Here is a 27883-nt window from a genome sequence, read left to right as displayed (position 1 = left end):
TTGTCTTAGTGAAACATGTTTTATTTGTAAAAATTACTTCTGGAAAAATCACAATGTATCACTCTACTTTGTTGAAAGAACTACAAAGAGTAACCACTACAACAACTCTGTAAATTACTATTCTCATATTCAGATTGGGAAGAGGATGCTACACTTGGGGAAGAATCTGAATCCCCCCCCCCAGGCCAGCAGGGCTTCATAGACTGAGGGGCAACCACCACATCTGCAGCCCTCCTGTGCATAGCGGCTTAGGCAGAAAGTGGGGGCAAGCAGACTGCAGCACCAGCTTGGAGCTGGCACAGTGATTGGGCTTAAATTGGGCCCAATGCCATCATGTGATGGCAGTGGGGCTGGCTCGAGAGCAAACAGATTCTAGGCCAACTCCATTTTGGCACTTCTGCCCAATTACATGTTCAGTAGGCAGGAGGGGGAGCTCTGCAGGTGGCCGCCATTGGGAGGTTGTCATGGCTGGGCAGAGGGACACCTACACCCAAATCCAACACACACACAGAGCCTAATGCAAACGACTTTTGGATTGCTCTGCTGGTCAATTCACAGGTGAGATGAGATTTAAAGAGGGGATTAGAATGGGGTTTCCTGTTTTTCCCAATTTTGAACTGTATTTATTTTATCCTTCCCCCCTTTTTTTGTTCCTTTTTTCCTTTTAGGCAGCTGGTGGGAAGTGAAGTATAAGCATGGTTCTGAACACTGAGTAGAACAACCAATTAATAAGCACCCATCACTCCTGCTACCCACTGTGGTAGTGCAGATAAAGGAAATTAATACTGATTCCACATTTTGCTTACATGTGAAAAAAAAAGGGGAAGGGCCATAGCTCACCGGCAGAGGATCTGCTTTGCATGCAGAAGGCCCTAGGTTCAATTCCTGGCATCTCCAGGTAAAATGTCAATGTATTGCCTTCAAGTCGATTCCGACTTATGGTGACCCTATGAATAGGGTTTTCATGAGGCTGAGAGACAGTGACTGGCCCAAGGTCACCCAGTGAGCTTCATGGCTATGTGGGGATTTGAACCCTGGTCTCCCAGGTCATAGTCCAACGCTACTCAGTCTGGAATCCTGGAGAGCTGCTGCTAGTCAGTATCAACCAGACTGAGCTAGACAAACCAATGGTGTGACTCAGTATGGCAGCTCCCCATGTTTCTGTACTAATACTATTTTGCCTTTACTCAACAAAAATATTCTCTGACCAACGTTCCTCCATTTCCTTACAGACCATTGCCTAAAGGAAATGCAAATTTAAAAAAGTAACATTCATTTTGATTTTGTTCACACTTTGCTGTAGTGTTTAGACAACTAGAGAGAATTAATAGGTGGACAAGCTCAACACCAAAGTACCAGAGTTTTCCAGCTTTTAAAACTAATGGCACTATCCCCCACCCCCCATTCACAGGGTAGGCAAATTAGTTCGTCTGAGAATACTGCCAAAAAGTGGAATAATAAGTGACAAAAACATACAATGAGAAATGTGCAACATGTCTGCTTTTGGTTAATTAGGAACAAGAGATTTCTTATAACTAACAATGCTTGAGGTTTCTGTTATTTGAAGAGGCAATTTTCTAATCAGGTATAATTACTGAGGAAAAAAGTGTTCCATCCATTAAAAATCTTCCATTTTTTAATTTTCTCATATCTTAGCCAGGAGACAGATAAAAAAAGGCAAGATGCCAATGATCACCTGAATAGGAGACATCTAATAGTTTTTTTAATGTGCTTGAGTGGAAGTTATTAAATCTGCTATATTGGTCTTTTCAAGTCTTTGCTATTTCAAAAGATTAAAAATAAATAAATAAAAACAAGCCCAAACCCAAATGGTTTGACTAGGAAATAATGGCTTCACAGATACTTTGCTGATTCATTGTGAATTTATCATAATGCTGGACATCATTCCTGAAACATTGTTATGATCGATATAAAAGTTTTATCTATATGGCAGTCTGCGGTTCTGTATGCTCAGCACTTGTACCCTAAGTCAGAAGCACAGAAAATGAGGGCTAAATGAAGCATGATGTTTTATTTTTGCATTTAATGTGCACATTTTTTAAAATGTATATAGCAGCTGGGGGTGGGGGCTGATAACTATCAGGATCAGAGCAGGTGGAGAGTAGGAGTTTTAATCCTTTCTTACCTTGCTGTCATTCTGACCAAAAAATACTCTTCTGAATCTGCTATGTGTATTGAGAGGAAATCCCCCATTGGCACCTGTTGCAATCTCAATAATTATTAGCCTCTCCCACTCCATAGTGACTGCTATTTGCATTTTTTTAAAAAAATGTGTATGTTAAACCAAAAGATGCATTTAACATCATATCTAGTTTGGCTCACATGTGCTGGTTCAGATGCGTTGCTAAACTGTGGTTAATCTAAAATGGAAGCTCCCAATCTCCTCAGAGCCATACTGGACAAAGAGAGGGGGGATAGCATGTACACCTGAGACTTGCTGTGAGCTTGTAACATTAAACATTAAGCATTCTGTGTGAGTTCTCTCTCTCTCTGTCAGTGTTCACGCTTCTGACCTTCCAAAGGCTCCCCCCTTCTTTAAAAATGGAGAGGCTAATGTTAATTCCAGGCATGCCCAATAATGTGCATGCAATCCAGCTTCAGAATCCATTATTTTGTATGCTTCCGGAATGTCCTTTTCATATATTTCACCCAATGAAGTATAATGGGGGAAAAACCCAGAATGCATAGTAATGCGGCAGTATTAATTTTCATGTATCAATTCTTGAATTTTTATATAAGTCAAAGGTTTTAATAAATTATTGTTCCAACAATTCAATAATAAAAAGTTTAATTGTCTGTTAAGGGGATTCAAATGCACTTTTAATGCAAGCATGTCTTATTTCTATTCTGCTGAACAACAAAAACAATGATTAAGCTGTTGAACAAAGGAACAAAAGCCATGAAAAGAGGTTAAAAGTGGCTCCCAAGATAAAGTTTTGTCCTAGAACCTGTTGCATGCAGAACACAAGAAAGTGTTTTGCCAACAAATCGTAGTTATGCATGAAAAAACAGACATTTCTGTGGTGATGGTTCTATTAAATATTTGCCCCAAACCATGTTCTTGTATCTGCTAAATAAATGTGATCTTTATTTTTCATTTAGGCAACTCAGTATGTCTACCCAGCACATGAGATTTAGAAGAAATAGACAATAGCAAGAGTGTTATGCCTGTTTTGCTTTCTTTTCATGTTCAGATATCTAAATATCATGAAATACAATGCCTGGTGAGCGAGAAAGATGAATCCATGGTCCCTAGACAACTCCATCCCTGCTCCATCAGGAACAACGAATTTGGAAAGCAGTTGGTAATTTCACAAAATATCTGAACAGGAATTTTTTTTCCAGGAGGACACTTACTACTATGAGGAAACTTTACAAAAACTCTACCACCCATTTTCCAATGTCAAAATATGAAGAATTATATTTCAGAATACTAAGTTCCACCAAGATTTTCCCCAGCCTGTTAAACACCAGCCCAAAGCTATAACAAGCATTACAAAACCCATCCCCCAAATTTAAGCTTTGTCATAATTGAGTTAAACCGAACAAACAACAGGAAGGATCTTTTTTTAAAAAAAATTCTTTATTACCCAAGGGTCAAGAAATGATGTGCAACAAAATCAGGTCCTGCATAACAGAGACATGCCTAAGCCTCTTTGCAAACTTTTCACATTTTGTGTTTGCCATTGGAAGTCAGGGGAGATTCTTCCCTCCCATCTACACTTATTGTAGATAATAAGTGTATGATCCTAGATAAACCCATCACAGGAAAGATGCATTCTGGATGCTAGGAAAAAAGGAAGAGCAAATTATGGAGATTCCAAGGACTACAAAATGAGACAGAAGCAGGAAAAGTGCACTAAAACAACAGCTGTTCACGACCCCAGGGTTTCCTATTGCCTGGTGTCCAAACAATTAACTCAGCAATCATAGCTCTGACTTCACTTATTGGCTAAAAACACTGAAAGGCAACAGAAACCAGGCTAGCTTATCTCACAGAAATCATGTAGAAGGGGACCTGCACATTTTGCTTCATAACTTTCTTTCTAGGAGGTCTAGAGACTTTTTAAAAAAGAGGAAGTGCCCTGCTGGCTATGGGCTCAGTACATTAGTACCCCCTATACCCACCTCTTGCTGGACATGGTGCTAGAGTTGGAGGGATAGTGTCTGCACCAGGAAGCCTTTTCTACCCGTGTTGATTCCTATGGAGATTTAGGATGTTGATTTTCCAGAATTCTAAATCACATGGAGAGCTGGCTCCCTGCTTTTGACGTTATCCCTCCAACTCATGAAGTATGATGAGGACAGTAACAAGGGGTCAGACTTAACATGCTCACCCCCACTCTCCTTCGTCATGTGAAGAATTCAGAATGCTTGAATAGAGCTTATACGTGCCTTAATTCCCTGTTTTACAAACTCTCCCTGGCCTGATTATTCCCTGTACTTCTTCATCCAGGTACCCATTATGTATGATGAGTAAGAAAAGTTATCTTTATGACGCTGGTTGAGCATTAAGGTCTACAGTCTTCTGGTTCAAAAAAGCATGGTCTCAATGTGACATTTTACTTGTTGGGATAACAAAAGAACTAAGATGATTAGGCACTATGTCATGTTGGTGGCAGGGTGTAAGAAGCAGTGTGCTATGTTTTGTGTACTGTGTGTGATGGTAGTTTTTGCTTGATATGTTTTTGCTTTCCCTCAGTGTAGGCTGAGCAAAACAGCCACTTAAGAAAGTGTTGACACTTCAATTAACACTTCATAACCAATCTCCTCTGATTAAGATAACAGACTGAATGCTCACAAGACGGAGTTAAAAACTAACAGAAATTTACAGAATCTTGCAGCAAACTCAGTGAAATAATTACCAAAGATAAGAGTCAGCTTGCCTGTCCAGCATCAATTGCTATTTTGATGCATTTTTCTCTATGTAACATTTATAATAAATATGCCAAGACCAAAAGCCATTTTCTTTTAATGATGTTCATCAGCATGTTCCATTTAATTACTTCATGACCAGTCAACATTCTAAGAAAAATACACTTACTGAAGTATAATTAAAAGTCAATGTGATAACAATGCTCTTGGATTTGTACTTTAATAGACCAATCTTTATTAGAACTGGATGATGAGTTTAAAACCTAGCTTGACTCTACTGTACATGTCAGTGGAGAACATGGCCCCATTGAATAGGCATGAGGAACCTTACAGATATTGCTGAACTACAACTCCCAGCATCTCCAGCAGCAGATGGAGGGCCAAAGCAGATGGAGAAGCATAAACTTTTTTTTGGGGGGGGGGGAACCTAGACATTGCTTCAACTGCATTGGTTATGAAGATTTTTTTTAGTTTTGCAAAACATGATTATGTGAAAAACTGTAATGCTATTGAATTTAAAACAGCCTAAAGAAACTGTGGTCCAAGCCACGCCATACATTTAAAGCACATGGCTTCCCCCAAAGAAACCTGAGAACTGTAATTTGTTAAGGGTGCTGTGAGAGGTAAACTACAATTCCTAGAATTCTTTGGAGAAAGCCATGTGCTTTTAAATGTATGGTGTGGATGCGACTTATTTGCAATTAAATTCAGGAAAACTAACATTAATCAGTTCATACAAGCAAAGATCAAACAATGGTTTCTGGTCCTGCCTTTTACTAACTGAAATTTGAACAAATCAGTTCCTCAAGTTTAACTATAACAGGGAATTGTACTTTGTTTAAAAGTTGATGTGGATGCTTTTGATAACTTTTTCTGGGCACATACTAAGGAAGAAGAGGAGATAGGAGAACTTGTGGAACTGAGGCTCACTGCAACTCATTTACATAGCAAGAACCCCATACTTCATTTCTAATCTAGGATGTACTGATTTGCTTGTAGATCTGTCCAAACAGCATTGCAAACCTGACATTTTCAAAATTTAATACCAAATACTGCATGATGGGAAATGGAAGTTATCCTCACACCATGATTACACTTTAATAATGTACCATTTATACATTCCTAGGAACCACTTGCAAAACTACTGCAATAAATAAATGCTCTTCTGACTGAGAAAACAAATTACAAAGGGTGCAAAGTACCATTCCTTAAATGTTTTCAAAACACCCCAAGCAGCACAGAAAATTATAACACTGACAAAACATTTTACATAGATGTTTAGTATATTTTGGAGCCAGAATGTCATGATATTATAGAGGCAAGTACCTATCACAATGGTTCCCAATTTTTACCCCAATGGACCACTTGAACTTGGCGGAGGATCTTGATGGATGACTTAATGGTTTTTCTGCCTGTTGTAGCAATTGCAATGTGTTATGCTTGATGCTGTATGATTTTCAATTGTATTTTTAAGAACATAAGAACATAAGAAGAGCCTGCTGGATCAGGCCAGTGGCCCATCTAGTCCAGCATCCTGTTCTCACAGTGGCCAACCAGGTGCCTGGGGGAAGCCCGCAAGCAGGACCCGAGTGCAAGAACACTCTCCCCTCCTGAGGCTTCTGGCAACTGGTTTTCAGAAGCATGCTGCCTCTGACTAGGGTGGCAGAGCACAGCCATCATGGCTAGTAGCCATTGATAGCCCTGTCCTCCATGAATTTGTCTAATCTTCTTTGAAAGCCATCCAAGCTGGTGGCCATTACTGCATCTTGTGGGAGCAAATTCCATAGTTTAACTATGCGCTGAGTAAAGAAGTACTTCCTTTTGTCTGTCCTGAATCTTCCAACATTCAGCTTCTTTGAATGTCCACGAGTTCTAGTATTATGAGAGAGGGAGAAGAACTTTTCTCTATCCACTTTCTCAATGCCATGCATAATTTTATACACTTCTATCATGTCTCCTCTGACCCGCCTTTTCTCTAAACTAAAAAGCCCCAAATGCTGCAACCTTTCCTCGTAAGGGAGTCGCTCCATCCCCTTGATCATTCTGGTTGCCCTCTTCTGAACCTTTTCCAACTCTAGAATATCCTTTTTGAGATGAGGCGACCAGAACTGTACACAGTATTCCAAATGCGGCCGCACCATAGATTTATACAATGGCATTATGATATCGGCTGTTTTATTTTCAATACCTTTCCTAATGATCGCTAGCATGGAATTTGCCTTTTTCACAGCTGCCGCACACTGGGTCGACATTTTCATCGTGCTGTCCACTACAACCCCGAGGTCTCTCTCCTGGTCGGTCACCACCAGTTCAGACCCCATGAGCGTATATGTGAAATTCAGATTTTTTGCTCCAATATGCATAATTTTACACTTGTAAATTTTACACTTGAATTGCATTTGCCATTTTTCTGCCCATTCACTCAGTTTGGAGAGGTCTTTTTGGAGCTCTTCGCAATCCCTTTTTGTTTTAACAACCCTGAACAATTTAGTGTCATCAGCAAACTTGGCCACTTCACTGCTCACTCCTAATTCTAGGTCATTAATGAACAAGTTGAAAAGTACAGGTCCCAATACCGATCCTTGAGGGACTCCACTTTCTACAGCCCTCCATTGGGAGAACTGTCCGTTTATTCCTACTCTCTGCTTTCTGCTTCTTACCCAATTTCTTATCCACAAGAGGACCTCTCCTCTTATTCCATGACTTCTAAGCTTCCTCAGAAGCCTTTGGTGAGGTAGCTTGTCAAACGCTTTTTGAAAGTCTAAGTACACTATGTCCACTGGATCACCTCTATCTATATGCTTGTTGACACTCTCAAAGAATTCTAATAGGTTACTGAGACAGGACTTTCCCTTGCAGAAGCCATGCTGGCTCTGCTTCAGCAAGGCTTGTTCTTCTATGTGCTTAGTTAATCTAGCTTTAATAATACTTTCTACCAGTTTTCCAGGGACAGAAGTTAAGCTAACTGGCCTGTAATTTCCGGGATCCCCTCTGGATCCCTTTTTGAAGATTGGCGTTACATTTGCCACTTTCCAGTCCTCAGGCACGGAGGAGGACCCAAGGGACAAGTTACATATTTTAGTTAACAGATCAGCAATTTCACATTTGAGTTCTTTGAGAACTCTCGGGTGGATGCCATCCGGGCCCGGTGATTTGTCAGTTTTTATATTGTCCATTAAGCTTAGAACTTCCTCTCTCGTTACCACTATTTGTCTCAGTTCCTCAGAATCCCTTCCTGCAAATGTTAGTTCAGGTTCAGGGATCTGCCCTATATCTTCCACTGTGAAGACAGATGCAAAGAATTCATTTAGCTTCTCTGCAATCTCCTTATCGTTCTTTAGTACACCTTTGACTCCCTTATCATCCAAGGGTCCAATTGTCTCCCTAGATGGTCTCCTGCTTTGAATGTATTTATAGAATTTTTTGTTGTTGGTTTTTATGTTCTTAGCAATGTGCTCCTCAAATTCTTTTTTAGCATCCCTTATTGTCTTCTTGCATTTTTTTTGCCAGAGTTTGTGTTCTTTTTTATTTTCTTCATTTGGACAAGACTTCCATTTTTTGAAGGAAGACTTTTTGCCTCTAAGAGCTTCCTTGACTTTGCTCGTTAACCATGCTGGCATCTTCTTGGCCCTGGCGGTACCTTTTCTGATCTGCAGTATGCACTCCAGTTGAGCTTCTAATATAGTGTTTTTAAACAACTTCCAAGCATTTTCGAGTGATGTGACCCTCTGGACTTTGTTTTTCAGCTTTCTTTTTACCAATCCCCTCATTTTTGTGAAGTTTCCTCTTTTGAAGTCAAATGTGACCGTGTTGGATTTTCTTGGCAATTGGCCAGTTACATGTATGTTTAATTTAATAGCACTGTGGTCACTGCTCCCAATCGGTTCAACAACACTTACATCTCGCACCAGGTCCCGGTCCCCACTGAGGATTAAGTCCAGGGTTGCCGTCCCTCTGGTCGGTTCCATGACCAACTGGTCTAGGGAATAGTCATTTAGAATATCTAGAAACTTTGCTTCTTTGTCATGACTGGAACACATATGCAGCCAGTCTATGTCCGGGTAGTTGAAGTCACCCATTACTACCACATTTCCTAGTTTGGATGCTTCCTCAATTTCATATCTCATCTCAAGGTCTCCCTGAGCATTTTGATCAGGGGGACGATAGATCGTTCCCAGTATTAAGTCCCTCCTGGGGCATGGTATCACCACCCACAACGATTCTGTGGAGGAGTCTGCCTCTTTTGGGGTTTCGAGCTTGCTGGATTCAATGCCTTCTTTCACGTATAGAGCGACTCCGCCACCAATACGTCCTTCCCTGTCCTTCCAATATAGTTTATATCCAGGGATAACCGTATCCCACTGGTTTTCTCCATTCCACCAGGTCTCCGTTATGCTCACTATATCAATGCTCTCCTCTAAGACCAAGCACTCCAGTTCTCCCATCTTGGTTCGCAGGCTCCTAGCATTAGCGTACAGGCACTTGTAAGCAGTGTCTCTCTTCAAGTGTCTTTGGCACTTGTGGTTAGGCCTGTGGTAATTTTGCTCTTCTGAATTTATATCCTGTGCCCCTGCTCTCACAATGCCTACTTCTAGGCCTACCCCTTTTAAACTTTCATCATTTCTTTGGTTTTTATCCCAGGGGGGAGGTTTATTCCGAACCGGACCTTTCTCAGCTCCTGTCGGGTTTCCCCCCTCAGTCAGTTTAAAAGCTGCTCTGCCACCTTTTTAATTTTAAGTGCCAGCAGTCTGGTTCCATTCTGGTTCAAGTGGAGCCCGTCCCTTTTGTACAGGCCCGGCTTGTCCCAAAATGTTCCCCAGTGCCTAACAAATCCAAACCCTTCCACCCGACACCATCGTCTCATCCACGCATTGAGACTGCGAAGCTGGGCCTGTCTGGCTGGTCCTGCGCGTGGAACCGGTAGCATTTCAGAGAAAGCCACCTTGGAGGTCCTGGCTTTCAGCATCCTACCTAGCAACCTAAATTTTGCTTCCAGGACCTCACGGCTGCATTTCCCCATGTCGTTGGTGCCAACGTGCACCACGACCACTGACTCCTCCCCAGCACTGTCTACCAAACTATCTAAACGATGGGTGATATCCGCAACCTTCACACCAGGCAGGCAAAACACCTTGCGGTCTACACGCCCATCACACACCCCACTGTCTATGTTCCTAATGATCGAATCACCCACTACAAGGATCCCTCCACCCCCTGGAGATATATCCTCAGCACGACAGGATAGCTGCTCATCCCCCAAGGAATGGGTCCCTTCTAAGGGATCGTTTCCCTCTTCCTCGGCTGGATGTTCTCCTTCCCCGAGACCATCGTTGGTCTCCTTCCCCGAGACCATTTTTCTTGCTTCTTTCATTTTTTATATATGTTATAAGAAAAAAATTCAAATTGGATCCAAACAGTAATGCAATAAAATTCAATATATAGGAAATTAAAAAATGAAATGGACTGCCTTCAAGTCGATTCCGACTTATGGTGACCCTTTGAATAGGGTTTTCATGGTAAGCGGTATTCACAGGGGGTTTACCATTGCCTTCCTCTGAGGCTGAGAAGCAGTGACTGGCCCAAGGTCACCCAGTGAGCTTCATGGCTGTGTGGGGATTTGAACCCTGGTCTTCCAGGTCATAGTCCAACACTCTAACCACTACGCCACACTGGCTCACATATAGGAAATAAAAGTGGCAATAAAACTACAATTAAAATCAGTATGAATATTTAAGGTGATTGATGTGCCATCTTCCATCTTCAGTCACAAATCCACAAACATGCTGTGGACCAACTGAATGAAGCCCATGCACCACTGAGAACCCGTGCTCGATCGCATGTTTTTTTGAGGGGAGGGGAAACCTTCTTCCCTGATAGCTCATCCATCTGTTACAAAAGACTTTCTCATAGGTTACATTGTCCTCATGGGTCACCCTTTTTTTTTTAAACATTCCTGAGCCGAAAATGGCAGCTGCAGATAAGTGTCACTATGAATAAAGCAACAGGTTATTGCATATTTGTGTGTGTGTTTGTATGTGTGGAGAGATGGTGTGACATTGCACAAGATATTAATTACACTATTAATGCAATTGGGCAGAATGGGGATGATTGCAAAATATCATCATCATCACCACCACCACCCGCCCTTCACCCAAAGGTCCCAGGGCGGGTTACAACAATTTTAAAATATGACATTAGCAACAATTTAAAACAACCTAAAATCCCCAAATAGGGTGGCTCCTAAAAATACATGTCTCATGTGCCAAATGTCAGACACACCTCGGTGGGGAGGGAGTTCCACAACTTAGGGGCCACCCTCTCCTAGGCTAACCCCCTGAGCTCCCAAGGGTGGTGGAACTACCAAAAGGGCCCCCTCTGCTGATCTGAACATCTGAGAGGGTCTATAGGGAAGGAGGTGGTCTTTCAGATATTTGGACACTAAGGTATTTAGGGTTTTAAACACTAATGTGAGCACCTAGAATTGGGCCCGAAAACCAGCTGGCAACCAGCTGTTTAAAACCAGCTGTTTTAAAACAGGGGTTATATGAGAGCTAAAGGGAACCCCACCAGTAATCTGGCTGCTCCATTTTGGACCAGTTGAAGTATCCAAGTCGTTTTCAAGGCCAGTCTCAAGTAGAGTGCACTGCAATCATCCAGTCTGGAAGTTATCAGAGCATGGAGTACTGTGACCAAATCATCTCTGTCCAAAAGGGGCCAAAGCTGGCAAACCAGCCGGGGCTGGAGAAAGGCACTCCTAGCCACTGAGGCCACCTGAGCCTCCAGTGACAATTTTGGATCCAGGAGTACTCCTAAGATGCAAACCTGCTCCTTTCAGGGGAGTGCAATCTCATCCAGAACAGGCCATCTCCCCACCTCCTGGACGTGAGAACTTTGGACACATAACACCTGTCTTTCCAGGATTCAGCCTCAGTTTATTGGCCCACATCCATCCCCATCACTGCCTCCAAGCACCAGTCCAACACCTCAACCGCCTCTCTTGATTCAGATGGAACAGAGAGATAGAGCTGGGTGTTATCTGCATATTGATGACACCTCACTCCAAATCTCCTGATGATAGCTCCCAGTGGCTTCATATAGATGTTAAATTGTATGGGGTACAAGATAGAACTCTTTGGAACACCACCAGACAGCTCCCTTGGTGCTAAATAGTAACCTCCCATAACTACATTTTGGAAGTGGCCCTGGAGATATGAGCGGAACAGTGCCCCCCAATCCCCACCTCTTTGAGATGCTCTAGAAGGATACTGTGGTCAACAGTATCCAAAGTCGCTGAAAGATCAAGAGTTGCACTCCCCCATCTCTCTCCTGACCAGGCTGACCAGTTTAGTCCAGTTTAGAGGCAATAGTCCAACACCATGACAATAGTGATCCAGTCACCATTTAAATATAGAACCATCATAAAATACAAGAAGTCACTCTGCATTTTGTTTTTAAAAAAAGATGTTTGGGCCTTGTTTAAAGCTTTACAAAGCAGTTTACAATTAATCACACTAAATAAATTGCAATGCAATTTAAAAACACAATAAAACCACATAATGTTAATTTAAACACTCCCCCCCCCAAAAGCAGTGCTAGATAAACAAAATGCCCAGCATAACACAGTCAAACTATGGGGCTGTGCATGCATTTATGGCAAAAAACACATATTTATGCAAGGTTGGTTGCAAGCTAATACATCAGCTGAGCATCAGAAAAAAACCCTAACTATACTATTAATACATGTCACAAACATTTGGTCAGTTTTTAGCACAGCTGAAATATCAATAGAAATGACAGCCAAAGCTTTTTACAACCCCAGTGCTTTAGTAAAACTAGTTTCCTCCCCCCCCCCCCAGTTATATGTTGCTTGCTGTAGTGAGGGCGTGTTTGTTTTTATCAAGTTTGCTCGGCTTCCATTCCTCTTTCCAGCCCAGCGCTCTTCATCCCTTCCTTTGTTCTGACGTGTTTTTCATCTTGTCATTCAGAGGGAGGAGGGAAGCGATTTCCAATTAAATCACCATTTCACTTAAAGAAACTTCAAGGATGATTCAACCCTTCGTCACTCCCTGTTAGCCTTTCCAGTTTCTTTTTTTTTTGTTGATTATATTACAGTTCTTTCAGTCCCTGAAGAAAGGGCGTAAACAACATTCCATTTTAAAAGGCTTTAAAGCCACTTTAAAAGGCTTCATTCTGATGGCCTGTTTCTATATGCAGCGTTGATTAGATCAGGCAAAGCGGGGGTGGGGATGATATAGGTTTGTGTTCTAAATTTATTTTACTTTGATTATAAACCTGCCCTATCCCAAAAGCTCAAAGTGGGTAAATATTTGAAGGACAACATTCAGTAAAAACACTAAATATATTACCCATGAAAATGCTGAAATCAGAATTAAGGCCCTATCTGCTCTGTACTAAACATTTTCAGCAGTATTGTAAGACTTTTTCATGGCTTCCCCCAAAGAATCCTGGCAACCACAGTCTGTTAAGGGTGCTAAGAGGAATTGAAAATGGAAATGGACTGCCTTCACATTGATTCTGACTTATGGTGACCCTATGAATAGGTTTTTCATGGTAAGAGGTATTTAGAGGGAGTTTACCATTGCCTTCCTCTGAAGCTGAGAGGCAGTGACTGGCCCAAGGTCACCCAGTGAGCTTCCTGGCTGTGTGGGGAACCCTGGTCTCCCAGGTTGTAGCCCAACACCTTAACCACTACACCACACTGGCTCTCTACTGAGAGGAATTAAGAGACTCCTATTCCCCTCAAAGAGCAACAATTCCCAGAGTTCCCTAGGAAGAGGGGTTATTAAACCACTCTGAAAATTGTTGCTCTATGAGGGGAATAGGAGCTCCTAATATCTCTCAGCACCCTTAACAAACTACAGCTCCCAGAATTCTTTGGGGGAAGCCATGGCTGTTTAAAGTGATATAATACTGCTTTAAATGTATAGTCCAGGTAGGGTATAATTTTGGTTAACTCTGCACTGGGTTCTGTTATGATGATGTGAGGAGCTGGTGGCAAGACATAGAATTGTAGAGTTGGAATGGGCCTATAAGGCCATCAATGCAGGAATCCAAATTAAAGCATACCTGACAGGTGGTTGTCCAGCTGCCTCTTGAAGGCCTCCAGTGTTAGAGAACCCACCACCTCCCTAGGTAATTCGTTCAATTGTTGTACTGCTCTAACAATTATGATGTTTTTCCTGATATTCTCTTGAAATATGGCTTCCTGTAACCTGAGCCCATTATCCTGTGTCCTGCGCTCTGGGAAGATCAAGAAGAGATCCTGGCCCTCCTCTGTGTGATAACCTTTCAAGAATTTGAACAGTGCTATCATATCTCCCCTCAGTCTTCTTTTTTCAAGGCTAAACATGCCCAGTTCTGACAGTCTCTCCTCATAAGGCTTTGTTCCAGTGCCCTGATCATCCTCGTTGCCCTCCTCTGAACCCATTCAGTGGTGTCTATATACCAACGCGCGGAGCTTGGGAAACAAGAGGAGCTTGAAGTCTTAGTGCATCAAGGCAAATATGACTTCATAGGGATAACAGAGACTTGGTGGGATGACTCCCATGATTGGAATATAGCCAAGGATATAAACTCTACAGTCAAAGACAAATACACCTCTACGGAAATCCAAGACAGCGAACAAAGTGGTCTGGTAGAGACCATTTGGGTAAAAAGAAATGGAGAAACAAATAAAACCGACATGGTAGTAGGTGTCTACTACAGACCCCCTGGCCAAGAAGAGGTGGTAGACGAGGCCTTTCTCAAACAAATCTCTGAAATCTCAAGGAGGCAAGAAGTAGTAGTGATGGGGGACTTCAACTACCCAGATATCTGCTGGGATACAAACTCTGCGAAGTACAAAGCCTCCAACAAATTCCTGATGGGCCTTGCTGATAATTTCCTCTTTCAAAAAGTAGAAGGAACAAGGGGATAGGCAATCCTGGACCTGATCTTAACTAACAGGGACGAATTGGTCACAGGAATTAAAGCGGTGGGTACCTTGGGGGAAAGTGACCACGTAATGCTGGAATTTGTGATTCTGGGAAAACCAAATAAGAATATAGTTAAATACGGACCTTGGATTTCAGGAAAGCCGATTTTAGCAAGCTCAGGGAAATGATGGGTAGGATCCCGTGGCTAGATAGACAAAAGAAAAAAGGAGCCCAAGAAGCGTGGGAGTTCATGAAGAACGTATTACAAAAAGCGCAATCGCAAACAATTCCAAAGAGGAAGAAAAACGGAAGACATCGGAAAAAGCCAATGTGGCTACACGGAAGACTGGTGGAGGAGGTAAAAATAAAAAAGAGCATGTATAAAGAATGAAAGGAAGGACACTTCACCAAGGAAGAGTACCGACGAGCGGCTCGGGCTTGCAGGAATAGCGTAAGGAAAGCTAAAACCCAGAAAGAGCTGAGGCTGGCGAGGGAAGCGAGGAACAACAAAAAGGGGGTTTTCAGATATGTTCGAAGCAAGAGAAAGACCAAGGAAAAGGTGGGACTGCTGCTCAATTAGGATGGCAAAATGTTGACAGATAACAAGGAAAAGGCAGAACTGCTCAATGCCTATTTTGCCTCCGTTTTCTCCCAAAAAGGGAACAGTGTTCGACCTTGCATCGGTAGCAATCTCAGTAAGGGGTCGGGATTGCAGTTCAAGATTGATAAGGAGATAGTCAGGAAATACCTAGTTAACCTAAATGAGTTCAAATCTCCAGGGCCTGATGAACTGCATCCCAGAGTATTGAAGGACCTTGCTGATGTACTCTCGGAACCTCTTCCCATCATCTTTGAGAAATCCTGGAGAACAGGAGAGGTGCCGGAGGATTGGAGACGGGCAAACGTCGTCCCGCTCTTTAAAAAGGGTAAAAAAGAAGATCCAGGGAATTACAGGCCGGTCAGTCTGACTTCAATACCGGGAAAGATATTAGAACAGATAATAAAAGAGTCCATTGGCAACTATCTAGATGACAATGCTGTGATTAGTAGGAGCCAGCATGGGTTTGTCAAGAAAAAATCCTGTCAAACTAATCTCATCTCTTTTTTTGATCGGGTCACTAGCTTAGTAGATGGTGGAAATGCTGTAGATGTCATCTATCTAGATTTCAGCAAAGCATTTGACAAAGTCCCCCAGGACCTTTTGATTAGCACACTGGTCAAATGCGGACTAGATGGAAATACTGTCAGGTGGATTCACAACTGGTTGGAAAACTGTACTCAAAGAGTGGTCGTCGGTGGCTCTGCTTCGGACTGGAAGGAGGTTTTGAGTGGAGTGCCACAGGGTTCTGTCCTGGGGCCGATACTCTTCAACATTTTTATCAATGACTTAGATGATGGGGTGGAGGGAAGCCTTATGAAGTTTGCGGATGATACGAAACTGGGAGGGATAGCTAACACAATGGAAGACAGGAATAAAATCCAAAGGGACCTGGATAGACTAGAAAATTGGGCTGAAATTAATAAAATGACATTCAATAAAGATAAATGCAGGATTCTGCATTTAGGCCACAAAAACAAAATGCACGGGTACAGGATGGGAAATACCCGGCTTAGCAGTAGTGCATGTGAGAAGGACCTTAGAATTGTAGTGGATCGCAAGTTGAACATGACCCAGCAGTGTGATGCTGCAGCAAAAAAGGCAAACGCGGTTTTGGGCTGCATAAACAGAGCTATAGTTTCCAGGTCGAGGGAAGTAATAGTCCCACTATATTCTGCATTAGTCAGGCCTCATCTGGAATACTGCATTCAGTTCTGGGCGCCTCATTTTAAGAAAGATATCGACAAGTTAGAGTGGGTTCAGAAGAGGGCGACGAGGATGATAGCCAGTATGGAGAACAAGTCTTATGAGGAAAGGTTGAAGGAACTTGGCATGTTCAGTGTGGTGAAGAGAAGGCTGAGGGGTGACATGATTGCACTCTTTAAGTACCTGAAGGGCTGTCACATAGAGGAGGGTACAGATTTGTTCTCTGCTGCCCCAGAGGGTAGGACTAGGTCTAATGGTTTTAAGTTGCAGGAGCGTAGATTCAGATTGGACATTAGAAGGAACTTCTTGACAGTAAGGGCAGTTCGGCAATGGAACCGACTGCCTAGGGAGGTGGTGGGATCCCCTTCGCTGGATGTCTTCAAGCAGAGGCTGGACAGCTATCTGCGGGAGATGCTCTAGCTGTGGATTTCCTGCTGTGAGCAGGGGGTTGGACTCGATGGCCTACAAGGCCCCTTCCAACTCTACGATTCTATGATTCTATAATGTTGCCCACCATCAAGTCACTCAACAATGCCCCAACTGGGAATTGCATGTTAGGCAATTGGATGACCTTCCACCCCCCTTCAGAAATGCCAGCACCATGCCTGCTTATCCCCCCAACTGAATTTTCCCTGCAGGTGGTTCTAGTTCCCACAGCAGCTGCTCCAGCTCCTTTAAAGTGGAAAGAAGACTGAGATGAGCACAACATTTTTCAAAAAGAGGATGATGAAGGAGCCACTGTAATGGAGAACGTGCAGCCTTTGCATTGCCTCCTCAATTGGGCTGGGCTTCCTGTCTCCTCCTCCTCTCAGGTGGGGGGTCCTGAGCTGCTGGGGAGGATGAGCTTTCCAGATAGGCAGACCCTCATTTTCATGGGGTGGGAGAAAACAGAATCTTCCCTCATCCTTTCAGCTACTGGTTGCTCTGGAGAGTGGTGCCTGAAGCCGATATGGACAAGCTGATGAGGAGTGGCAGTTGACTGGCAAAGTCCCTCTTAAGATCCTCTGAGTCTTGAGAAGCTAGAGCTACTTTTGAAGCCAGCATGGCAAAGTCCAAAAGTTCTTGCCCACTGCCAACCAAGCTGCAAGATCTGGTGCTACAGGAAGAGGGGGCGGGGAAGATTTTGTTTTCTTACTTGGTACAAGAGATGGATGGTTCCCTTTTCCATGATGGGGTTGGAGGGAGTCTGTGGATAGAAATACCCTGGAATAAAGAAGGCACTGGTTTTTTTGTCTTTCTATACTATTGCTGTTTTCTTCTCCAGACAAATGGCCCCTTTGCATGTTATGGAGTGATTCTGTTCTTGTTCATACTCCTAGTTTCTAGAGGAGCCTGCCTGCTTTCCCCTGGACCATCCCATTTTGAATGTTTCTCTTCCCATGTATGCAATGACTCTGGAATGTTTTCTTTCACTAGTTCTCTCAGCTACTTTATTAATTTAAAATGTTTTCTATTCCATAGAGGCAAAGTTCTTCCCTTTCTCCAGGTTACCCATCCCTGACATAGAGCAACATTTTTTTAGTTCATATTTAATAAAACCCATTGCACAAAGTAGTGCTTGGAAAAATACCTAAAGTATAAGCTGAATTCTCTTGTATACTCCAATCTGTGCTACACAATCCAACCCTCTCAGAAAAGTCCCACTGTAGCTGGACAGCTATCTGCGGGAGATGCTCTAGCTGTGGATTTCCTGCTGTGAGCAGGGAGTTGGACTCAATGGCCTACAAGGCCCCTTCCAACTCTATGATTCTATGATTCTATGATTCATTCCAGTTTGTCTGCATCCTTTTTAAAGCATGGTTTCCAGAACTGGATGCAGTACTCAAAATGACACCTAACCAGTGCTTAACGGAAGGGAACCAATACTCCACACAATTTGGAAACTATACTTCTGTTAATAATGCAGCCTAAAATAGCATTTGCCTTTTGTGCAATCACATCACACTATTGGCTCATACTCAGCTTGTGGTCAACAACAATCCCAAGCAGCCAATCTCAATCTCGCATGTAGTATTGCTAAGCCAAGTATCTCCCATCTTATAACTGTGCATTTGGTTTCTTTTTCCTACGTGTAGAACTTTGCCCTTATCCCTGTTAAATTTCATTCTGTTTAGCCCTTTTCAGGTGTTACTACATGAAAGGAGGCAGCAGGGGATAAGCACACTTATGCCATGGAAGGCAACTGTCTGAAGCAGGAAGCTTTTTTATCTGGGGAGGCTCCCCACACATGTTAGAACCCTGGAAAATCAAGGTTCTGAAAGTCATGGGGGCCTCCACTGATACAAAAGACTCCCCACTTGCCTTCAATGAATTGAAAAGTGACTGAAACTGTTGGAAGGAGAAGGGGCTAGCATGCTCATCCCCATTACCCCCACCCACTCCACCCCCTTGAACATATTAACTTTCCAGGATTTCTAATGCCTGAAGAAGGCTTACAGCTGGAAGATACTGAATTCCCATGTTGACTTGCTTATTACTTATAGTAAAAGAAAAGTTTAGGATTAAATCAAGTAAATGAAGCACCCATTTAAACAAGTGTTAGAAAAGGCAACTTAAAATCCAGAAGTTATTTGCATAGAGACAAATCACGATAAAGACTTTTCTATTTCTTTGGCAGATTGTCTCCTTAACTGCTTAGGTGGGATTTTATTTATTCAGACACCACTCTGATTTCTTCACACAGAGAGGCGTTCTCCTGAGGCTGTAATCCTAAGCATGCATACCTGGAAATCAATGGGACTTATTCTTAGTAAACATAGTTAGGAATGAACTTGCAAAGTGTTCTAGCAATTGTTCACTGTCTATGATTCAAGCTCATGGTTAGTTAAATGTAAGGGTCAAACTAGACACAACATTATTAATGTCTTTAGCTTTTGATTAAATAGATAGAGATAATGTTGGTGCCTGGGGGTGGGGGGGGGGAGGAGGGAGCCACTATTATGTGTATGTGGAGATGGAGGCTTTAATCTTTTCCCCCACTACAGCCCCAATCCAAACCAGGGCCCTCTGCACTAGGTATTTGCAATGGATGGACAGCGCCCAAACACCAACTGGGACCCATGGCAGGATGAAGGGTTAAAAACAACTTTCCTCATACCACAGTTGTAAACCAGCTCTTCCTCCACCCCACCCCGCTCCATGCCATTCATTTCTTTAAAAATATTATATATGCAAGGGCTAAAGACACAAATATGTCACATCGAGTTGCTACAAGCTACTGAGACTGAATCTGTCCAAATTTTGACTAAAATTTGTCAGCAAATATGGAAAACTAAACAATGGCCCACAGACTGGAAGCATTCAACATACATCCCAATTCTAAAGAAAGGGGATCCCAGGGAATGCAGTAATTATTGAACTATTGCTTAATATCCCATGCAAGTAAAGTAATGCTCAAGATTCTACAACAAAAGCTCTTATCATATATAGAGCGAGAAATGCCAGATGTCCAAGCTGGATTCAGAAAGGGAAGAGGCACCTGTGACGCCCTTCCCTGGCTCTCCCTGTCAGGTTCCTACCTGCTCGTGGTTACTGCCTGTCTCTAGGCACCACCAGGGACTCCACCAGTCCGGACTGTCCTTTTTATGGTTTCTCTCCCCGCTCTAGCACAGATCTCAACAGATCCCCCTGCTAGGCAGCACCACAAGTCACATCCTATAACCAGTATTCCTAGAGACTCTGCCTGAGTCTCCCTCAATTAGGTTACCTCTGTGACTGCGTGCTTAAGCTGTCCCAATCCCTTTGATTTACTCAGACTGCTTATAATTCTGGTTTGCTCTGGATACTTGTGGTGTTATATTCTTCACTTCACCCGCTGCCACCATTTGCCACTCTTCAGCCTTGGTTATTTACCTCACCCTCCCTTCTGGTCTGTGAAACCCCAGCCAAGGATCAGGCCTCTGGTAAACCAAATTAAGTATTTATTAAATAACACGGAGAACAAGATTAACAAGATTTCTTCATAAGGCACATAAGCATATGGTTTTATCTAATACTAATACGAACTCCACCCCCTCCTTCTCCACGCTCTCCTGACAAACAACTCTCTCAAACCCACCAACGTCCACCTCACATCCACACCACATCCACCCAGATTTACCTGTCATACTTCCTTTTATACTGTCAGCCATTTTAAACATTCAGCCAATCATCCAGCATTCTACTGCCCATTCACTCCCCCTTCCTCTTTCATTCTACTTACCATGTATCTCCTATACAAACAACACTTACCATATATACACTAATAGAGGAACATCACATTTCCCCCCCGTTAAAACAACGGCAGAGTATTATTCCTGTTCCAGGATTTATATGTCGCGTTAACAATATAACAAGTCTCTCTGGGGAAAATGTCTTTCTTTGTTCCTCCGTCTGGTCACGTCACTGCAGTCCCGGCCACTTGCCTGGAAAGTCCATCGGCCAGTACATTGTCCTTGCCTTTTATGAACTGGAAGTCCACTTGATAGTCCTGTAGGGCCCAGGACCACCTCTGCAGCATAGTGTTATGGTTTTTCATAGTCTGCAACCATAACAAGGCCCGATGACCCGTTGTTACCATGAATCTTCGTCCCCACACGTATGGGCGCAACTTGTTCAGTCCCCACACGACCGCTAGGCACTCCTTTTGGACCGACGAATAGTTTTTCTCCCTCGGCATTAGCTTGCGACTCAGATACGCCACTGGATGTCTGGTGCCTTCCCTCTCCTGCAGCAAGACGACTCCCAGCGCGAGGTCCGACACATCTGTAGCCACGATGAATGGTTGCTCATAGTCTGGTGCTATTAATATGGGTCCTTGGCACAAGGCTTGCTTCAGCAGATCAAAAGCCTTCTGACATTCATCCGTCCATACCACACGCTCAGAACACTTTTTCTTTGTCAATTCATGCAAGGGGATAGGCCACGATTGCACTGCCTCTACCTTGCTCCATAAGGGGGTGATTTTCCCACTCCCCACCTTATGTCCTACACAGATTACTTCACTCACAACTTTCCCATTCACACGGTATGGCATAGATCTGATTGGGGCATGATCTCCAGTATTAATGGAATGTTTGGCTAAACTGGTTCGGCCAGGTTTATTACTAAAGAGATTCCCATAGTTTTTCAAAACTCTCAGAATCTCTTCTTTTACTTCCTCCTTCACCTCTTCTGACCATTCCACTTGATCTACCCCTCCTTTGTCTTTGCTTTCCTGTACCAAATCCGGAAGTTCAGGCCCACTTCCCTCAGGGAATAAGGTAACTTGCAACACCTGTGCATCCCTGGTATGGTAAGGCTTTAACATATTTACATGAACCACTTTGCTTTTGTTTAATTGGTCTGTGGTGATTACATACGTCACTGTGTCAAGCCTTTCTCTGATGGTATATGGTCCTTCCCAGTTAGCCTGTAATTTGTCATGTTTCCTGGGTTTGAACGCCATAACCATATCTCCCACATCATACACACGTTCCCTGGCTGTTCTGTCATACCAGTAACTTTGCTTCTGCTGTGCTTGACTCAAATTCTTTTTCACCACCTCCATCATTGATGTTAATTTATTGCGGAATTCCAATACAAAATCTACTACAGATGTTTTGTACTCTCCCAGGGTTCCTTCCCATGAATTTTTTAACAGTTCCAAAGGTCCCCTGACTTTTCTAGTGAACATGAGTTCAAAGGGTGAGAAGCCTGTTGACTCCTGAGGGACTTCTCTGTATGCAAATAAGAAGCATACCAAACGTTCATCCCAGTCTTGTGGGTGATTTTGAACATAGCTTCTTATCATGCCCTTCAAAACGCCATTGAATCTCTCTGTTAGCCCATTAGTGGCGGGATGGTAAGTAGTGGTCTTTAGATGTTTTAGACCACAACATTTCCACATACATTGCATCACTTCTCCCATGAATACACTGCCTTGATCCGTCAGCACTTCATGAGGGAAACCCAGCCTCATAAAGATTTTTAATAAAGCCTCTGCCACTACAGGGGCTTCTACAGATCTTAGTGCTTCTGTGTCTGGGTACCTGGTGGCAAAATCCACCACCACCACTAGATATTTCTTGCCATGCCTTGTGGGTTTGGAAAAAGGGCCCACCAAATCTATTCCCACTCTATAAAAGGGTTGTCCAATTATAGGAAGGGGCTTTAAGGGTGCCTTTGTCTTTACTCCACTTTTTCCCACCTTTTGGCATATACCACAAGATAGACAATGTTGTTTTACATCTTTGGAGATGTTTGACCAATAATAGTGTGCAGCCAATCTCCTCTTGGTCTTTTTTATTCCCAGATGTCCTGCACATGGGACATCGTGGGCTACCTCTAGCAATCTGGTTCTGTATTTGCTAGGTACTATCAATTGCTTCACTGGTTCACATTCATCCTTTCTCTCAGCAGGCATCCACAGTCTATATAAAATCCCATTCTCATACACAACTTGATTCCTCAGTTTGTCAGTGAAAGGAATCTTTTGGGTCAGGGCTTGCTCCTTTATTTGATTCAAACTGGTATCCTTATTCAGTTCTTCTCTGAAATGCTCTGTCTCTTCCCCAGAGACCACCTGATACAGTTTGTCTCCTTCAGCAGGCCTGCTAGTGGTTGTTATGGCGACCTGAGGCTCGCTAACAGTTTCCACCCTGTTTGCTTCAGCCCCCCTAAACATGGCTTCTTTTTCTCTGCCAAGTTGCTGTCTGGTCACCACATATATTTTCCCTTGGGCTCCCATAACATCTCTTCCCAGTATTACTGGTTCTTGTTGCTGGGCATTAATGCCTACTTTATATCTGCCCTCTCGGCCTCTCCATGCCATTTTCACCAGGGCGACAGGCAAGCTTTCTGGTTGACCCCTCACTCCTTGGATATTCACTGTTTCCTGAGGTAATATTTCTTCAGATTTTATTAAATCTGGCCTCAGTAACGTCTGAGCGGCACCAGTGTCAAGCAATGCCCAATAATTTGCCCCTTGTACACTCACTTCCTCTCTCAGACTTGAATCAAGGTCTGTTACTTCTGTCCAGTTTATCTGGCAAAACTGAACCTTTTTCGCTGTTTCTAAAGCCTTGGGCTCTGTTTTCACTGCCCTTGTCTGAGCAGGATTACTAATGGGGTTGGCAACCTCACATTGAAAATGTAGGTGCCCCGGTCTACCACATTTGTAGCATAATTTCTCCTCTGTTTTAGGGTACACAGATCCACTCTGGGATGTCCTGTGCCCTTCAGATTTTACTGGAGGACTCACTAGCTGTGGCACCACATCCTTTCTGCCACCACTATATGGTCTGGGTTTAAACTCTCTTGATGTTTTCCCCACCCAGCCAGTTCTATTACAGGCGAAGTGATCCGCCATCTCTGCGGCCTCCTGCACCGATGTAGGGGAAGGGTCTTTGACCAGGAGCCTTATTTCTGGTGGTAACTGATGGAATAATTGATCCAGTATCATGAGGCTTTTCACCTCTTCCACTGACTGAGCTTTGGCACTACTCATCCACTTTCCAAATATATCCATCAGCTTTGCTCCCAGTTCAACAAAAGACCTCCCTGCTTGGATCTGACAGTTTTGGAATAACTTTCTAAAATAGTCAGGTCCCAGTCTGAATCTTTTGTAGACTGCCTCTTTAAACTCAGCATAGGTGACGGGCTTGTCTGAGGGGAAATATTGGTATACCTCTGCCAATTCCCCTTTAATCAGGTTTGATAAATACTGCATGTATTTATCTTCAGGTAGCCCCCACAACTGAGCTGCCTTTTCAAAGGTTGTGAGATAAATTTGAGGATCTTGACCAGGCTCATAGACAGCAAAGTCCTTTGGAGTAATTTTTATTTTTGCTCCATCTCTGTCTTTCCTTGTCTCATCAGAATGAAACTTCTCTCTTTCAAATTTTAACTTTTCTACCTGTAATTCCGCATTCACTCTCATTCTCTCAAATTCCAACTCCCTCTGTTTTTCCTTCTCTGCACCTTCCATCCTCAATCTCTCAGTTTCCATCTTCAACTTCTCAGTTTCTAACTCTCGCTGTTTATCTTTTTCCTCAGCCTCAAAGACCCGCTGCTTTTCTTTCTCATCAGCCTCCCTCCTCAATCTCTCAGTTTCCAACTCATGCTCCCATCTTAACTTCTCTCTCAAGTACTCTATATAAGCGGGATTGCTTGAGTATCCTTCTGGGGTCTCTTCCCTGACAGGTTGTTTTTGCTGGGCAGTTGCAAATCCTATAAGTGCTACCCTCAATTCATCTACCCCTTTACCCTCGTGAGGTAAATTGAATGTTATGCACTTCTCCACCAGCTCCTCTCTTTTCATTTTTATATATTCAGCCATGGTGTTTGAGTTCACTCACTCTTTGCCACACACTCTTTGCCAGTCACTCTCACAAATAATCTTGTTTTGCTATTTCTGTTTGCCACACCACTGTTAGGGATTCTCTAGTATTCGTATCTGGATTCTCTGTTGTTCGTATCCCACCGCTGTGCTACCACATGTGACGTAGTCTCCTTTGTCACCACGTGTCTTTGGGACTCTCTTTGGTTCATATCCCACCGCTACTGCCACCACATGTGACGCCCTTCCCTGGCTCTCCGTCAGGTTCCTACCTGCTCGTGGTTACTGCCTGTCTCTAGGCACCACCAGGGACTCCACCAGTCCAGACTGTCCTTTTTTATGGTTTCCCTCTCCGCTCTAGCATAGATCTCAACAGATCCCCCTGCTAGGCAGCACCACCAGTCACATCCTATAACCAGTATTCCTAGAGACTCTGCCTGAGTCTCCCTCAATTAGGTTACCTCTGTGACTGCGTGCTTAAGCTGTCCCAATCCCTTTGATTTACTCAGACTGCTTATAATTCTGGTTTGCTCTGGATACTTGTGGTGTTATATTCTTCACTTCACCCGCTGCCACCATTTGCCTTGGTTATTTACCTCACCCTCCCTTCTGGTCTGTGAAACCCCAGCCAAGGATCAGGCCTCTGGTAAACCAAATTAAGTATTTATAACACAGAGAACAAGATTAACAAGATTTCTTCATAAGGCACATAAGCATATGGTTTTATCTAATACTAATACGAACTCCACCCCCTCCTTCTCCACGCTCTCCTGACAAACAACTCTCTCAAACCCACCAACGTCCACCTCACATCCACACCACATCCACCCAGATTTATCTGTCATACTTCCTTTTATACTGTCAGCCATTTTAAACATTCAGCCAATCATCCAGCATTCTACTGCCCATTCACTCCCCCTTCCTCTTTCATTCTACTTACCATGTATCTCCTATACAAACAACACTTACCATATATACACTAATAGAGGAACATCACAGCACCAGAGATCATATAGCAAACATATGTTGGATAATGGAACAGACCAAGGAATTTCAGAAGAAAATCACCCTGTGCTTTATAGATTACAGCAAAGCCTTTGACTGTGTAGATCATGGAAAACTATGGAATGCTTTAAAAGAAATGGGGGTGCCACAGCATCTGATTGTCCTGATGCGCAGCCTATACTCTGGACAAGCTCTCTGGGGAGTATCTCTGTCTGGACCTAATTCAATATAAATAAATCTGCTGGGAACTGGGTCTTGTTTGGGTAAAGGAGAAGAGACAATTCCCATCAATGATAATCAGAGAATCCACTTTTGAATTCTTATTTATTTATTTATTTTTGGCCAGAGGTTTAAAAAAGCTTTTAGTGGAATGAACCAGTAGATGCATTTGAATTAGTATATATATTTTAATTAAAAGCTGGAGTATTTGTTATACATTTTCATTTTTAAAAAAGCTTCTTCCATTTTTAAAACAATTTCATTCTTGCTAGGAAGCACTTCTTTTTTAAAGCTCCAACTGGCTGAGTAGCACAGGATATGCATAATTTACTATGTAATTGTTTTAAGAAATAACATAAAATAAAATAACAAAATTTATAACCCTTCCCAATAGGAGTTTACAAAACATATCTTAAGACTGGACATTTCATTATTTGAAAGTATATTATCATAATAACCATATCATTTTAGCTACACCTGGCAGTTGGCCATACATGTCATGTAATTTACTTTTAACCTTTTTAGAGCATCATGGAAAAAAAGAGTGTAACAAAAGGAAAAGGAAGAAAGTAAACTGTCAACTTTAAGTAGGAGGGCTATGGATCGGGTGTAACAGGTAAAAGCTGTGAGCTTAATCCTCTGCTGGCTTCTGAACTTAAAATACACTTATTATATGCAAAGTTATATAGTATAGTAAGTTCAAGTTTGATAAGTCAGAAACGTAGCCATGTGACCTACTTTACAGAGGACAGTCATTTATTTGGAGTCTTCTATATGAAGGGGTGTCTGGTCCAAATCTGATTTAAAGATAAAGAATCATCAGAAGACATAAGCAGGGGTCTTGAAGCTGCCCATCAACAGTTATCACCTGAACAGCAGACTCAGCAGGCACACTGGCCACCCAGTGTTGCCCATTATGATAAGATGTATCACTGTTTCACCAATGCAATTCATCAACAAATGAGCTGCCCTAGACTCTTTGGAAGGAAGGGCAGGATAGCAATTTAATAAATAATAATAACAAATGTCAATGATGTTCACAGTATGAAACTACCATTTTTGGTGGCAAGCCATACTCATGTTTCATAAAGAAATGCTATACTGGTGTAGGAGGGCATTCCCTTTGGCTTCGCTGTGCAGCCAGAGCTTGGAAAAGTTACTTTTTTAAACTACAACTCCCATCAGTCCCAGCCAGCATGGCTACTGATTGGCTGATGGGAGTTGTAGTTCAAAAAAGTAACTTTTCCAAGCTCTGGCTGTGCCTATGTTCAGTAAAAACGCCGTGGTTGTGCTAAGGCAGGGTAGCAAAATGGGGTCCTCCAGATGGTGTTGGAATCAAACTCTCATCAGCCCTGGACCACATAGCGAAAGGTCAAAGATGATGGAAGATGCAGTCCAAGAACATCTGAAGGGCACCATGGCTACCCCTGTGCTAAATGATGTGCTGTGAAGTCTATTCAGCAGTTGATATGTTAGCAGCAAGTCTTCTGTACAATGCATGTGCCGTCATGATACATGGGAATAGCAGGGTAGCTCTGCATGTTTCCTTCAAAACAATTCAAAGCTCAAAGTTACTGAAGCACCCAAGTCAGCAACATTCCCCAGTGCAACCCCACAGACTAAATAGTCAGTGAATATTGCTCACCTGTGTGATGAGTGAATAATAATTAAATGCCAACTTCTCTTCTTAAATTGAATTGAGGATTTGTGGCTAATTTTTATGCTGAG

The 27883-nt window shown here is 42.8% G+C and overlaps 1 protein-coding gene across 1 annotated transcript in view; it reads right to left on the bottom strand.

The window, feature by feature from the left end:
- KCNIP1 (potassium voltage-gated channel interacting protein 1) overlaps nucleotides 1-20225 on the bottom strand; it is a 161781-nt gene extending 141556 nt beyond the window's left edge. The window contains exon 1 of the mRNA XM_061616818.1: nucleotides 20154-20225. The gene's annotated coding sequence lies outside the window, so the exon portion shown is untranslated. The remainder of the gene's footprint in view (nucleotides 1-20153) is intronic.
- Nucleotides 20226-27883: the final 7658 nt, after the last annotated feature.

This window comes from Rhineura floridana, chromosome 3, assembly GCF_030035675.1.
Source record: "Rhineura floridana isolate rRhiFlo1 chromosome 3, rRhiFlo1.hap2, whole genome shotgun sequence".
NCBI lineage: Eukaryota > Metazoa > Chordata > Lepidosauria > Squamata > Rhineuridae > Rhineura > Rhineura floridana.
This window is presented reverse-complemented; position numbering and strand designations above follow the sequence as displayed.